A 13,942-nucleotide genomic window follows, 5' to 3' on the forward strand; every position below is an offset into this window, starting at 1 on the left:
ACAATACAGGCAATATACAGTAAGCCAATAATCAACATTAAGTGGGGGAAGAACTGAAATGATCAAAGTAAAATCAGTGACAAGACAAGCTACCCACTCTCTCCATGTCTATTCAATACAGTACTTGAAATTTAGCTAGAGCAATAAGACAACAAAAGGAGATCAAGGTGATATAAACCGGAAAGGAAGAAGTAAAAAATTTGCTATTTTCAGATGATATGCCGGTATACGTAAGTGACCCTCAAAATTCTACTAGGGAATTACTACAGCAGATAAACACCTTTTGCAAAGTGGCTGGATACTAAATTAATAATAATAAAAAACCCTGTAGTCCTTCTTTATACAATTGATAAGTGGGTTGAGAAGGAACTCAGGGAAACACTACCCTTCAACACCCTTCACAATAGCCACAAACAGTATAAAATGTTTTGTTTTAACTCTAATCAAGCAAGTGTAAGAGGCAGGATGAACGAGTCAGAGAGCCTGAGGGGTCCTGGACACCACAAGAAGACCTACAGAATCAACTAACCTTGGTCCATCAGGGCTCAGAATCTGAACCAACAATCAAAGAGCATATAGGAGACAGACGTACATATGTAACAGATTTTCACCTTGGTCTTCATGTGGGACCCCTAATAACTTGAATTATAACTTGTCTATAACTATGTTGCCTGCCGTTGGATCCCTTGCCCATAATTGAACTGCCTTGATTAGCCTCAATAGAAGATGTGCCTAGTTCTTCCACTTGATATGCCCAACAGATTGACAGGATGTGAGGAAGTGGGGCAGCCCAGCGTGCTTGCCTGAGGAGTAGTTCTGGGGTGGATGGATATGACACCTGCTGCTTAGACCATGATTGCCACTGTATGCAGGTGAATCAGATATATGCAGGTTAAGTTTAATGTTAAGGTTTCATAAAGGAATCTGAGTGTTTAAGGAGGTACTAAAAATGGCTGGTCTGGAAACATTGAATGTGGCAGAGGATTAACAAATGCATCTAGGAGACAAATGCAAATCACATGCCAGCAATAACTGCGACAGATCTCCACTGAAGATTTTATTCTGAAGCTGAATTAAAATTACCTTAAAACTCTATATTATGCCTGTGAACAAAATGAGATGGACTCTGTTAAAGGGAGATGTTTAGCCAAGCTTGATTCTCAAGAGGCTAAGGCAGGAGGATTGTCACCAGTTTGAAGCTAGCCTGGACTAAAGCACAAGACCCTGTCTCCCAAAAAGAAAGGGGTAGGGAAAGGGGAAAAGAGAGGGGGTCCTGAGAACAAAAACCACAGCATTTTCTAGACTCTGCCCACAGGTAGGCACAGCACCTGGTAGACTCAGGTGTTCTACCACCCCACAGAGAACAGAGAGGCACCCTGACACCAAACTCTTGGCTGTACTCCCAACCAAACTACACTCGCCTCTGAGTCTCTAAACCATTGACTTTTTTATGGACCTGGGTTCAAGCAGAAGAAAAGGTGTTGTAAGTCTTCAAAGGAGTTATTGGGGAGGGCTTCTCTAAGTCAGAACTACAGCCTGTGCACAGAGAAATCTGGGGTGTGGTTCATTCACTTGAGTGCTTGCCTAGCACGCACAAAACACTGCATAAATTCAGTACAGGCACAAGTTTGTAACCCCAGCACTCCGGAGGCAGAGGCAAAGAGATCAGTTCAAAGGCATCTTTAGCTATAGGGCAAACTGAAGACCAGCCAGCCTGGGCTACATTTGACTGTTTCAAAGAATTAAATTTGAGTGTAAATCCCACACCCAACAATTTTTCCTGGCAAGACGAGCAAATATTTAAAGAATGGGAACCTTATCAGAGAGACAATTAAAAGAAGAATAAACCGAGGGATTATTGCTCACCTTTCCACAGCCAGACTCTATTCAGGCTCAGTGCTGCAGGTGTGGGAAGGCACTCTTAAAGGTGATTACCTTCCCACCCAAGCTCTGTGATTGGCCCTTGGGATTCAAGCCCACCACTGAGAAATTTCTCTCTAGGAATGGGATAGGTGGAGACTGATCCCTACCTCAGCCTATGCTGTTCCTACTCACACCAGTGGTTTGCAATCTTGATTCCCAATTAGACTTATCCACTCCAGGGAAGGGGGTGTGTGCCATTTCATAGTGCTAATGTCCTAAGAGTCTGTTTTTGGGTCTTTTTAGGGTTTGGCTATCAAACATTAAAGAGGGATCCAGAGCGCAGTGGCCGGGGAAGCAAGGCCTGCGCGGGGCGGGTGCAAGGAGCTGCGTAGCCTGGATGCGCGTGGGTGAGGTTTACGGAAGTGATCACAGGCCACCATGAACAGTCCAGCGGAAGTCAGGCTCCTACCTGCTGCCAGGGGTCTCTGGACCCTGGAGCAGGCCCTCACCGCACTTGTGGCGCCCTGATTCTGTCGTGGTTCCAGGCCAGGCCGCAGGCAGCAATACCTGTGCAAAGGTCACTCCACCTCATAAGACAAGCAACACAACCACAGAGGTTCAGGGAATAAATGGGAGGACAAAACGCTCCGCTGCACATCCAAAGCCACAAGTGCCTCTACAACCATTACATCTGCAGAATTCACCTTCATCCCCTAGACCCCAAGTCCCCAGGCATAAGGCTTTACCTAGTGTAAAGCCAAGAATGGAGGTCTAATCTGGCCCCTACCTCTTGTGCCTCAAAAGGGAAACATAGTACGGTATCAGATTTCATCAGTCACTTTGAAGGAGGCAGTGTTTTGACAAGTTATATTGATTTGCAAAAGGATTCTACTATGAACCTAAATATTCCTCAAACTACAGGATAGCATGGGTTAACCTCCACAGCTCCAGGAAAGCTTCTATCCCAGAACTCTCCACAGAAGCAGGAAAATGATCCAGATCAGACTCAGGGCCAACATGGTTGCTTGGCCAATTGTGTGGTGGCTGCATCAAACCGGATGAAATGTGAAGATAAGAAGGAGACTGCTCTTAGTCCAGAGACAGCTATTTAGACTGCTGCTGCCTCTCCTGATACACATGTGCTGAATGGAGGAAGAAATGAAACCACCATAGATTCTGCATCATCCATAACCAATAGCCATGATGAAAATGCTTCTGACAGCAACTGCAGGACTCCAGGGACTGACTTATGGCTTCCCTCAAAAGGAAGAGAGCCAGGGATGGAAGCTGAACTCCAAGAGAGGGAAAGTTGGTGAGCACTGTGGGATTGGATATACTGGACCAGCATCATGAAGTGAAGGATACTAATGAGCAGAAACTTCACAAAATAGCCACTGAACTTTTGCTTACAGAAAGAGCTTATGTCAGCCAGCTCAACCTCTTAGATCAGGTATTTTATTGCAAACTATTAGAAGGAGCAAACCAAGGCTCATTTCCTGCAGAGATGGTGAATAAAATCCTTTCTAACATTTCATCAATAAATGCCTCTTGTAGTAAATTCCTATTACCTGAGCTGGAAAATCGAATGCAAGCATGGGAAACTACACCCAGAATTGGAGATATCCTGCAAATGTTGGCACCATTCCTTAAGATGTTTTGAGAATACTTAAAGGGATTTGATAATGCGGTGGAACTGGTTAAAAACATGACAGAGTGTGCTCCCCAGTTTAAATCAGTGACTGAAGAGATTCAGAAACAGAAGATCTGTGGAAGCTTAACCCTACAGCATCACATGCTGGAGCCTATTCAGCGGATCCCTTGCTATTAGACACTCCTTAAGGACTACCTGAAGAAGTTGTCTTCTGACTCCCCAGACTGGAATGATGCAAAAAAGTCACTTGAAATTATATCTACAGCAGCAAGCCATTCTAATAGTACAATAACAAAAATGGAGAACCTGAAGGAACTTTTAGAAGTTTATGAGATGTTGGGAGAAGAAGAGGATATTGGAAATCCATCAAATGAATTAATAAAAGGACAAATCCTCAAACTAGCAGCTCAGAACACATCAGAACAAGAGCGCCACATCTTCTTCTTCTTCTTTTTTAACTTGAGTATTTCTTATTTACATTTCAATTGTTATTCCCCTTCCTGGTTTCTGGGCCAACATCTCCCTAACTCCTCCCCCTCCCCTTCTATATGGGCTTCCCCTTCCCATCCTCCCCCCATTACCACCCTCCCCGCAACAATCTCGGTCACTGGGGGTTCAGTCTTAGCAGGACCCAGGGCTTCCCCTTCCACTGGTGCTCTTACTAGGATATTCATTGCTACCTATGAGGTTGGAGCCTAGGGTCAGTCCATGTGTAGTCTTTAGGTAGTGGCTTAGTCCCTGGAAGCTCTGGTTGCTTGGCATTGTTGTTCAAAAGGGGTCTCGAGCCCCTTCAAGCTCTTCCAGTTCTTTCTCTGATTCCTTCAATGGGGGTCCCATTCTCAGTTATGTCGTTTGTTGCTGCTGCGCCACTTCTTATTCAACAACATGTTGCTATATTGTGTGCCCAGATTCAGCTTGGTGGGCTCCAAATTCACAGTTCAAACAGGGGTTGGCATTGATGAAATGAAAAAACATGGGGACTCACAATGAAGAATATTCACACACTTTCCAGGTGTCTAGGAAAGAGGAGCTGCAGGCCTGTTCTGAGCAAGACAAAGAATGGATCAAGGCCCTTGAAGAGAGTATTGATGTTTTTCATCAAAGGCATGAAACCTTCAGAAATGCAATTGCAAAGGAAAATGATATTCCCTTAGACGCTTCTACTACTGAACTAGGAAAACGAGTCCCAAGATGGATACGTGATAACGAAGTGACGTGCATGAAGTACAAAGAGTCTTTCAATACACTGGTCAGAAGGCGGAATCATTGCTGGGCATGTGGACATGTGGTTTGTTGGAAATATTTTGACTACAAAGGTCGACTTGAGTATGACGGTGGAAGATGGAGCAAGGTCTGTAAAGACTGCTACCAGATAATAAGTGGATTCACAGAGAGTGAAGAAAAGACATGAAGGGGCATTTTAAAGATTGAATTAGCAGAAGTATCAGGAAAGAGTGAGGTGTGTAGTTTTCTCCAGTACATGGAAAAGTCAAAACCTTGGCAGAAAATATGGTGTATGATCCCCAAGCAAAACCCCCTTGTGCTGTACATGTATGGTGCTCCTCAGGATGTCAGAAGCCAGGTGACCATACCCATCCTGGGCTTCATTGTGGATGACATGCCTAAGAGTGCAGATCTGCCACACAGTTTCAAGCTGACCCAGTCCAAGTCTGTGCATAGTTTTGCTGCAGACAGTGAGGAACTGAAACAGAAATGGCTGAAAATGATAAAAGTCCTTGAAAGAATAGGAATTCAAGGCCCATACCTAAACATAGTAAAAGCCATATACAGCAAACCAGTTGCTAACATTAAACTAAATGGAGAGAAACTTGAAGCAATCCCACTAAAATCAGGGACTAGACACGGTTGCCCACTCTCTCCCTACTTATTCAATATAGTTCTTGAAGTTCTAGCCAGAGCAATCAGACAACAAAAGGAGGTCAAGGGGATACAGATCGGAAAAGAAGAAGTCAAAATATCACTATTTGCAGATGATATGATAGTATATTTAAGTGATCCCAAAAGTTCCACCAGAGAACTACTAAAGCTGATAAACAACTTCAGCAAAGTGGCTGGGTATAAAATTAACTCAAATAAATCAGTAGCCTTCCTCTACACAAAAGAGAAACAAGCCGACAAAGAAATTAGGGAAACGACACCCTTCATAATAGACCCAAATAATATAAAGTACCTCGGTGTGACTTTAACCAAGCAAGTAAAAGATTTGTACAATAAGAACTTCAAGACACTGAAGAAAGAAATTGAAGAAGACCTCAGAAGATGGAAAGATCTCCCATGCTCATGGATTGGCAGGATTAATATAGTAAAAATGGCCATTTTACCAAAAGCGATCTACAGATTCAATGAAATCCCCATCAAAATATCAATCCAATTCTTCAGAGAGTTAGACAGAACAATTTGTAAATTCATCTGGAATAACAAAAAACCCAGGATAGCTAAAACTATCCTCAACAATAAAAGGACTTCAGGGGGAATCACTATCCCTGAACTCAAGCAGTATTACAGAGCAATAGTGATAAAAACTGCATGGTATTGGTACAGAGACAGACAGATAGACCAAGGGAATAGAATTGAAGACCCAGAAATGAACCCACACACCTATGGTCACTTGATTTTTGACAAAGGAGCCAAAACCATCCAATGGAAAAAAGAAAGCATTTTCAGCAAATGGTGCTGGTTCAACTGCAGGTCAACATGTAGAAGAATGCAGATCAATCCATGCTTATCACCCTGTACAAAGCTTAAGTCCAAGTGGATCAAGGACCTCCACATCAAACCAGACACACTCAAACTAATAGAAGAAAAACTAGGGAAGCATCTGGAACACATGGGCACTGGAAAAAATTTCCTGAACAAAACACCAATGGCTTATGCTCTAAGATCAAGAATGGACAAATGGGATCTCCTAAAACTACAAAGCTTCTGTAAGGCAAAGGACACTGTGGTTAGGACAAAAGGGCAACCAACAGATTGGGAAAAGATCTTTACCAATCCTACAACAGATAGAGGCCTTATATCCAAAATATACAAAGAACTCAAGAAGTTAGACCGCAGGGAAACAAATAACCCTATTAAAAAAATGGGGTTCAGAGCTAAACAAAGAATTCACAGCTGAGGAATGCCGAATGACTGAGAAACACCTAAAGAAATGTTCAACATCTTTAGGCATAAGGGAAATGCAAATCAAAACAACCCTGAGATTTCACCTCACACCAGTGAGAATGGCTAAGATCAAAAACTCAGGTGACAGCAAATGCTGGCCAGGATGAGGAGAAAGAGGAACACTCCTCCATTGTTGGTGGGGTTGCAGACTGGTACAACCATTCTGGAAATCAGTCTGGAGTTTCCTCAGAAAATTGGACATTGAACTGCCTGAGGATCCAGCTATACCTCTCTTGGGCATATACCCAAAAGATGCCCCAACATATAAAAAAGACACGTGCTCCACTATGTTCATAGCAGCCTTATTTATAATAGCCAGAAGCTGGAAAGAACCCAGATGCCCTTCAACAGAGGAATGGGTACAGAAAATGTGGTACATCTACACAATGGAATATTACTCAGCTATCAAAAACAATGACTTTATGAAATTCGTAGGCAAATGGTTGGAACTGGAAAATATCATCCTGAGTGAGCTAACCCAATCACAGAAAGACATACATGGTATGCACTCATTGATAAGTGGCTATTAGCCCAAATGCTTGAATTACCCTAGATGCCTAGAACAAATGAAACTCAAGATGGATATTGAAAATGTGAATGCTTCACTCCTTCTTTAAAAGGGGAACAAGAATACCCTTGGCAGGGAATAGAGAGGCAAAGATTAAAACAGAGACTGAAGGAACACCCATTCAGAGCCTGCCCCACATGTGGCCCATACATATACAGCCACCCAATTAGACAAGATGGATGAAGCAAAGAAGTGCAGGCCGACAGGACCCGGATGTAGATCGCTCCTGAGAGACACAACCAGAATACAGCAAATACAGCGGCGAATGCCAGCAGCAAACCATTGAACTGAGAATAGGACCCCCGTTGAAGGAATCAGAGAAAGAACTGGAAGAGCTTGAAGGGGCTAGAGACACCATATGTAGAACAATGCCAAGCAACCAGAGCTTCCAGGGACTAAGCCACTACCTAAAGACTATACATGGACTGACCGGGGACTCTGACCTCATAGGTAGCAGTGAATATCCTAGTAAGAGCACCAGTGGAAGGGGAAGCCCTGGGTCCTGCTATGACTGAACCCCCAGTGAACTAGACTTTTGTGGGGTGGGCGGCAATGGCGGGAGGGTGGGGAGGGGAACACCCATAAGGAAGGGGAGGGGGGAGGGGGATGTTTGCCCAGAAACCGGGAAAGGGAATAACACTCCAAATGTATATAAGAAATACTCAAGTTAATAAAAAAAAACAAAAAAGAAATGGCTGAAAAATCATTCTTCTGGCTGTCACAACTGAGACATCAGACGGCCCAAGTGAGCATCTAGCCACCTTAGACAACCTCCCGGGATACAAGAAAAAGTCAGAATACTAAACTTCAGCAGCCGCCAATGTAGAGTTTCCAGTAATACACGTAGCTCAAGACATTCCTAGCTCTCCTTCTTCATCTCTTAGCACTGTGCATTGAGAAATATGATTTAATAAACACATCTTTTGGGACCTTTCTCAGGTTTCAATGTAGTAACATCAGTGGGCAGAGCTATTCTTCTGTTGAAGTTCTGAAATAATGTGGAAAAACGGAACCTTTTTGATAAGCTATTTCTTAACTGTGTATGTTTGTCGTGAGTGGGGAGGAAAATATTAATTGATTGAATCAGTACCTGGTTATAATGGGCCTTTTTTTTTATTAACTTCAGTATTTCTTATATACATTTCGAGTGATATTCCCTTTCCCGGTTTCCGGGCAAACATCCCCCTAATCCCTCCCCCTACCCTTCTTCTTTTTTTTTTTTTGGCTGACAGATAGAAAATGTTTAATAACACTACAGTGCTTTACAGGCAAGGATTTGCCCCCTGGCATGGAGGGCAGGCCCTCCCACCAAGGCCGTTCTCTTGGCAGGCAGGACTTGCCCAGCAGGAACAGGCTGGTGAAAGGATTCTGGCCTCTTGCAGTCACCTGACTCGTTTCTGCCGCAAGAACATCTCTAGGAAGTGACAGCCACAGGCAGGTAGACCTTTAGTTGGTAACAGCACACAAGGAATAAAGGCTGCTTTGGGGACCTGGGAGCCCAAGAGAAAACGAGGAAATGACAGAGCAAAAAGAAAGCAAAGGAAAGGAGATGGGAAGCCATAGGTTGCCTTGTGGGAAGGAGCTACACTTTTTGAGGATTCCCTATGGATTCTGGTAGAATCCCAGGGACAGGACAAACCAAGTTACATAAACAACTAACTTGGGTGGCCAGGCACTTCTCCTCAATTAAGGCAGACGCTGGGAACATAGCAGCTCCCCTGTATTCTTAGACCCCTCGTGAGTGTCACAAGCGAGTGATGGGCAGTGACTTCCTACACATTTGTGTGCCTTTAGTGCCCTCTCCACAGAACTAAGCATACACCAGGCACTGGATCATCTCTTCCCTGGGTGAGGTGCAACAGCAACGGTAGCATCCAGAAGCCTCTCCGCGGTGAGCTCAGCAGTCTCAGTGGATTCCTCCCCACTATTAAATAAAAATGGTTCTACTCTTAAGCCTGGAAAATAAGTAGAGACATCACACACAAAAATTAACCAGACCCAAAGTCTCGAAGCCCCTGCTTTTTTTTTTTTTTTAAGCAGAGGACCGAACCCAGGGTAAGCACTAGTGCTAGGCAAGCGCTCTACCACTGAGTTAAATCCCCAACCCTGAGCCTCTGCCTTTTAAAGGACATATTTATAACCTCCCTTTGACTTATTTGAATTCTCAGGATTCTGGCTATTGTGTTTCTGGTGTTTATTAAGTGAATGGCATGAACACAGGACTTACTGTGTGGGTTACACGTCGCATAGTATGTCTAGTGGTCTAATTGTGAGGTACTGCAGTCTATGTACCAGGCAAAGGGACGGTCCACACCCCAGATGGGGAGCGGTGTGTGTGTGTGTGTGTGTGTGTGTGAGAGAGAGAGAGAGAGAGAGAGAGAGAGAGAGAGAGAGAGAGAGAGAGAGATAGAGAGAGAGATATAAGGGTCTCAACACGCTCAGTGTGTAGAACAATGTACAATTTGGAAGTTATAAATTATTTCTAGAATTTTCCATTGAGTATGTTCAGAGCACAGTTGACCACAGTGAAGCTGGTGCTGTGGGTCTGTGCTGTAGAGTGTTTGTCCGGCACGCATGTTTCTCGGAGTTTGATCCCAGGAATAAGAGATAAAAATCTTGAAGTAAGTGCGTGGTATCAATTATAGCTTGAAAATCCTGTTGCTCAGAGGTTGACAGGTTGAGAGGGCGGGATAGAGAATTATATAACACATATTCCCGACATTCAGTATTCTCTCAACGTTAAGATCAAGGACCCTGGGAATACGGAAGTATTTGTAAACCAGGGACAGAATGGAAACACATCCAGGAAGCAGCCCAAAAACTCTCTTACAAGTGAGGTAATGATCAAGTGACCATAACCACCGAGTTATCAGAAAAGACAGATCTTAAATTATACGCATCCCAGCTCAAGCAAGCCACAGAACTGGAGCAAAGTGACCAAGCGTCGACTTCTCTCATCTCATCATGGTGGGTAGCTTCATTGTTTATATAAAAATGGTTAAAGACTGGCATTTAAAATGGCTTCTGGGTATTGGCAGTGTGCCTTTGGTCCTCAGTGGCATGTCCCATCTTGCCCATATTTTCCCTAGGTTTTTTTTTTTATTAACTTGAGTATTTCTTATATACATTTCGAGTGTTATTCCCTTTCCCGGTTTCCGGGCAAACATCCCCCTCCCCCCTCCCCCCTCCCCTTCCTTATGGGTATTCCCCTCGCAACCCTCCCCCCATTGCCGCCCTCCCCACAACAGTCTAGTTCACTGGGGGTTCAGTCTTAGCAGGACCCAGGGCTTCCCCTTCCACTGGTGCTCTTACTAGGATATTCATTGCTACCTATGAGGTCAGAGTCCAGGGTCAGTCCATGTATAGTCTTTAGGTAGTGGCTTAGTCCCTGGAAGCTCTGGTTGCTTGGCATTGTTGTACATATGGGGTCTCGAGCCCCTTCAAGCTCTTCCAGTTCTTTCTCTGATTCCTTCAACGGGGGTCCTATTCTCAGTTCAGTGGTTTGCTGCTGGCATTCGCCTCTGTATTTGCTGTATTCTGGCTGTGTCTCTCAGGAGCGATCTACATCCGGCTCCTGTCGGTCTGCACTTCTTTGCTTCATCCATTTTGTCTAATTGGGTGGCTGTATATGTATGGGCCACATGTGGGGCAGGCCCTGAATGGGAGTTCCTTCAGTCTCTGTTTTAATCTTTGCCTCTCTCTTCCCTGCCAAGGGTATTCTTGTTCCCCTTTTAGAGAAGGAGTGAAGCATTCACATTTTGATCATCCGTCTTGAGTTTCATTTGTTCTAGGCATCTAGGGTAATTCAAGCATTTGGGCTAATAGCCACTTATCAGTGAGTGCATACCATGTATGTCTTTCTGTGATTGGGTTAGCTCACTCAGGATGATATTTTCCAGTTCCAACCATTTGCCTACGAATTTCATAAAGCTGTTGTTTTTGATAGCTGAGTAATATTCCATTGTGTAGATGTACCACATTTTCTGTATCCATTCTTCTGTTGAAGGGCATCTGGGTTCTTTCCAGCTTCTGGCTATTATAAATAAGGCTGCGATGAACATAGTCCCCCTCCCCTTCTTTATGGGTGTTCCCCTCCCCATCCTCCTCCCATTGCCGCCCTCCCCCCAACAATCACGTTCACTGGGGTTTCAGTCTTAGCAGGACCAAGGGCTTCCCCTTCCACTGGTGCTCTTACTAGGATATTCATTGCTACCTATGAGGTCAGAGTCCAGGGTCCGTCCATGTATAGTCTTTAGGTAGTGGCTTAGTCCCTGGAAGCTCTGGTTGCTTGGCATTGTTGTACATATGGGGTCTCGAGCCCCTTCAAGCTCTTCCAGTTCTTTCTCTGATTCCTTCAATGGGGGTCCTATTCTCAGTTCAGTGGTTTGCTGCTGGCATTCGCCTCTGTGTTTGCTGTATTCTGGCTGTGTCTCTCAGGAGCGATCTACATCCGGCTCCTGTCGGCCTGCACTTGTTTGCTTCATCCATCTTGTCTAATTAGGTGGCTGTATATGTATGGGCCACATGTGGGGCAGGCCCTGAATGGGTGTTCCTTCAGTCTCTGCTTTAATCTTTGCCTCCCTATTCCCTGCCAAGGGTATTCTTGTTCCCCTTTTAAAGAAGGAGTGAAGCATTCACATTTTGATCATCTGTCTTGAGTTTCATTTGTTCTAGGCATCTAGGGTAATTCAAGCATTTGGGCTAATAGCCACTTAACAATGAGTGCATACCATGTGTGTTTTTCTGTGATTGGGTTAGCTCACTCAGGATGTTATTTTTCCAGTTCCAACCATTTGCCTACGAATTTCATAAAGCCGTTGTTTTTGATAGCTGAGTAATATTCCATTGTGTAGGTGTACCACATTTTCTGTACCCATTCTTCTGTTGAAGGGCATCTGGGTTCTTTCCAGCTTCTGGCTATTATAAATAAGGCTGCTATGAACATAGTGGAGCACGTGTCTTTTTTATATGTTGGGGCATCTTTTGGGTATATGCCCAAGAGAGGTATAGCTGGATCCTCAGGCAGTTCAATGTCCAATTTTCTGAGGAACCTCCAGACTGATTTCCAGAATGGTTGTACCAGTCTGCAATATAATGGGCCTTTCATTTAAGAAACCCTTCAGTGTCTTGTTTGATGTAGGACTTGTAACATTATGAAAGATATACCTTTGTGTAACCAAAATAGATCTATGAAAAAAAGTACAAGAGCAGTGTATTGTATAAACTCGTCTAGTTTGGAAGTCTCATGCTACGTAAATAGTTTCTGTTCTTATACAATACAAAAAAGTTATAGGTTCCTGATGTTTATGCTTTTTGCCTTAATATAAAATACTTGTTTTGTAGAATTACTCCCCATAATAAAGTATCTAAAATACAAATCAGTTTGCCTGTGTATAGTATTGAAAATATGTATGAATATGTCAGCTTTACTCCTCAGCTTCAGTTTTGTTTTAACTCTGGTTAATTTTTTTAAGTATAAAACATATATTATTTCTGAATTTAGCAGTGTTCCAAATTAAGAAAAATTGGTAATTTATGTTGAACTGATTAGAATTACATGTATTGATATTTTTATAGTAAAAAACAGTAATTTATGTGGTATTGGATAAAGTTTGAATTACAACAGTATTTTTTTTTATTAACTTGAGTATTTCTTATTTACATTTCGAATGTTATTCCCTTTCCCGGGTCCGGGCCAACATCCCCCTAACCTCTCCCCCTCCCCTTCTTTATGGGTGTTCCCCTCCCCATCCTCCCCCCATTACCGCCCTGTTCCACACAATCATGTTCAATGGGGGTTCAGTCTTAGCAGGACCAAGGGCTTCCCCTTCCACTGGTGATCTTACTAGGCTATTCATTGCTACCTATGAGGTCAGAGTCCAGGGTCAGTCCATGCATAGTCTTTGGGTAGTGGCTTAGTTCCTGGAAGCTCTGGTTGCTTGGCATTGTTGTACATATGGGGTCTCGAGCCCCTTCAAGCTCTTCCAATCCTTTCTCTGATTCCTTCAACGGCGGTCCTGTTCTCAGTTCAGTGGTTTGCTGCTGGCATTCGCCTATGTATTTGCTGTATTCTGGCTGTTTCTCTCAGGAGAGATCTACATCCAGTTCCTGTCAGCCTGCACTTCTTTGCTTCATCCATCTTGTCTAATTGGATGGCTGTACATGTATGGGCCACATGTGGGGCAGGCTCTGAATGGGTGTTCCTTCAGTCTCTGTTTTAATCTTTGCCTCTCTATTCCCTGCCAAGGGTATTCTTGTTCCCCTCTTAAAGGAGTTAAGCATTCACATTTTGATCATCCATCTTGAGTTTCATGTGTTCTGTGCATCTAGGGTAATTCAAGCATTTGGGCTAATAGCCACTTATCAATGAGTGCATACCATGTGTGTTTTTCTGTGATTGGGTTAGCTCACTCAGGATGTTATTTTCCAGTTCCAACCATTTGCCTATGAATTTCATAAAGGCATTTTTTTTGATAGCTGAGGAATATTCCATTGTGTAGACATACCACATTTTCTGAATCCATTCCTCTGTTGAAGGGCATCTGGGTTCTTTCCAGCTTCTGGCTATTATAAATAAGGCTGCAATGAACATAGTGGAGCATGTGTCTTTGGTATATGTTGGGGCATCTTTTGGGTATATGCCCAAGAGAGGTATAGCTGGATACTCAGGTAGTTCA

At 43.6% G+C, this 13,942-nt stretch overlaps 1 pseudogene; it reads left to right on the forward strand.

Moving 5' to 3' along the window:
* The first annotated feature begins 218 nt into the window (after positions 1–218).
* Positions 219–8,069, forward strand: Fgd4-ps1 (FYVE, RhoGEF and PH domain containing 4, pseudogene 1; annotated as a pseudogene).
* Positions 8,070–13,942: the final 5,873 nt, after the last annotated feature.

Source organism: Rattus norvegicus, chromosome 1, assembly GCF_036323735.1.
Source record: "Rattus norvegicus strain BN/NHsdMcwi chromosome 1, GRCr8, whole genome shotgun sequence".
NCBI lineage: Eukaryota > Metazoa > Chordata > Mammalia > Rodentia > Muridae > Rattus > Rattus norvegicus.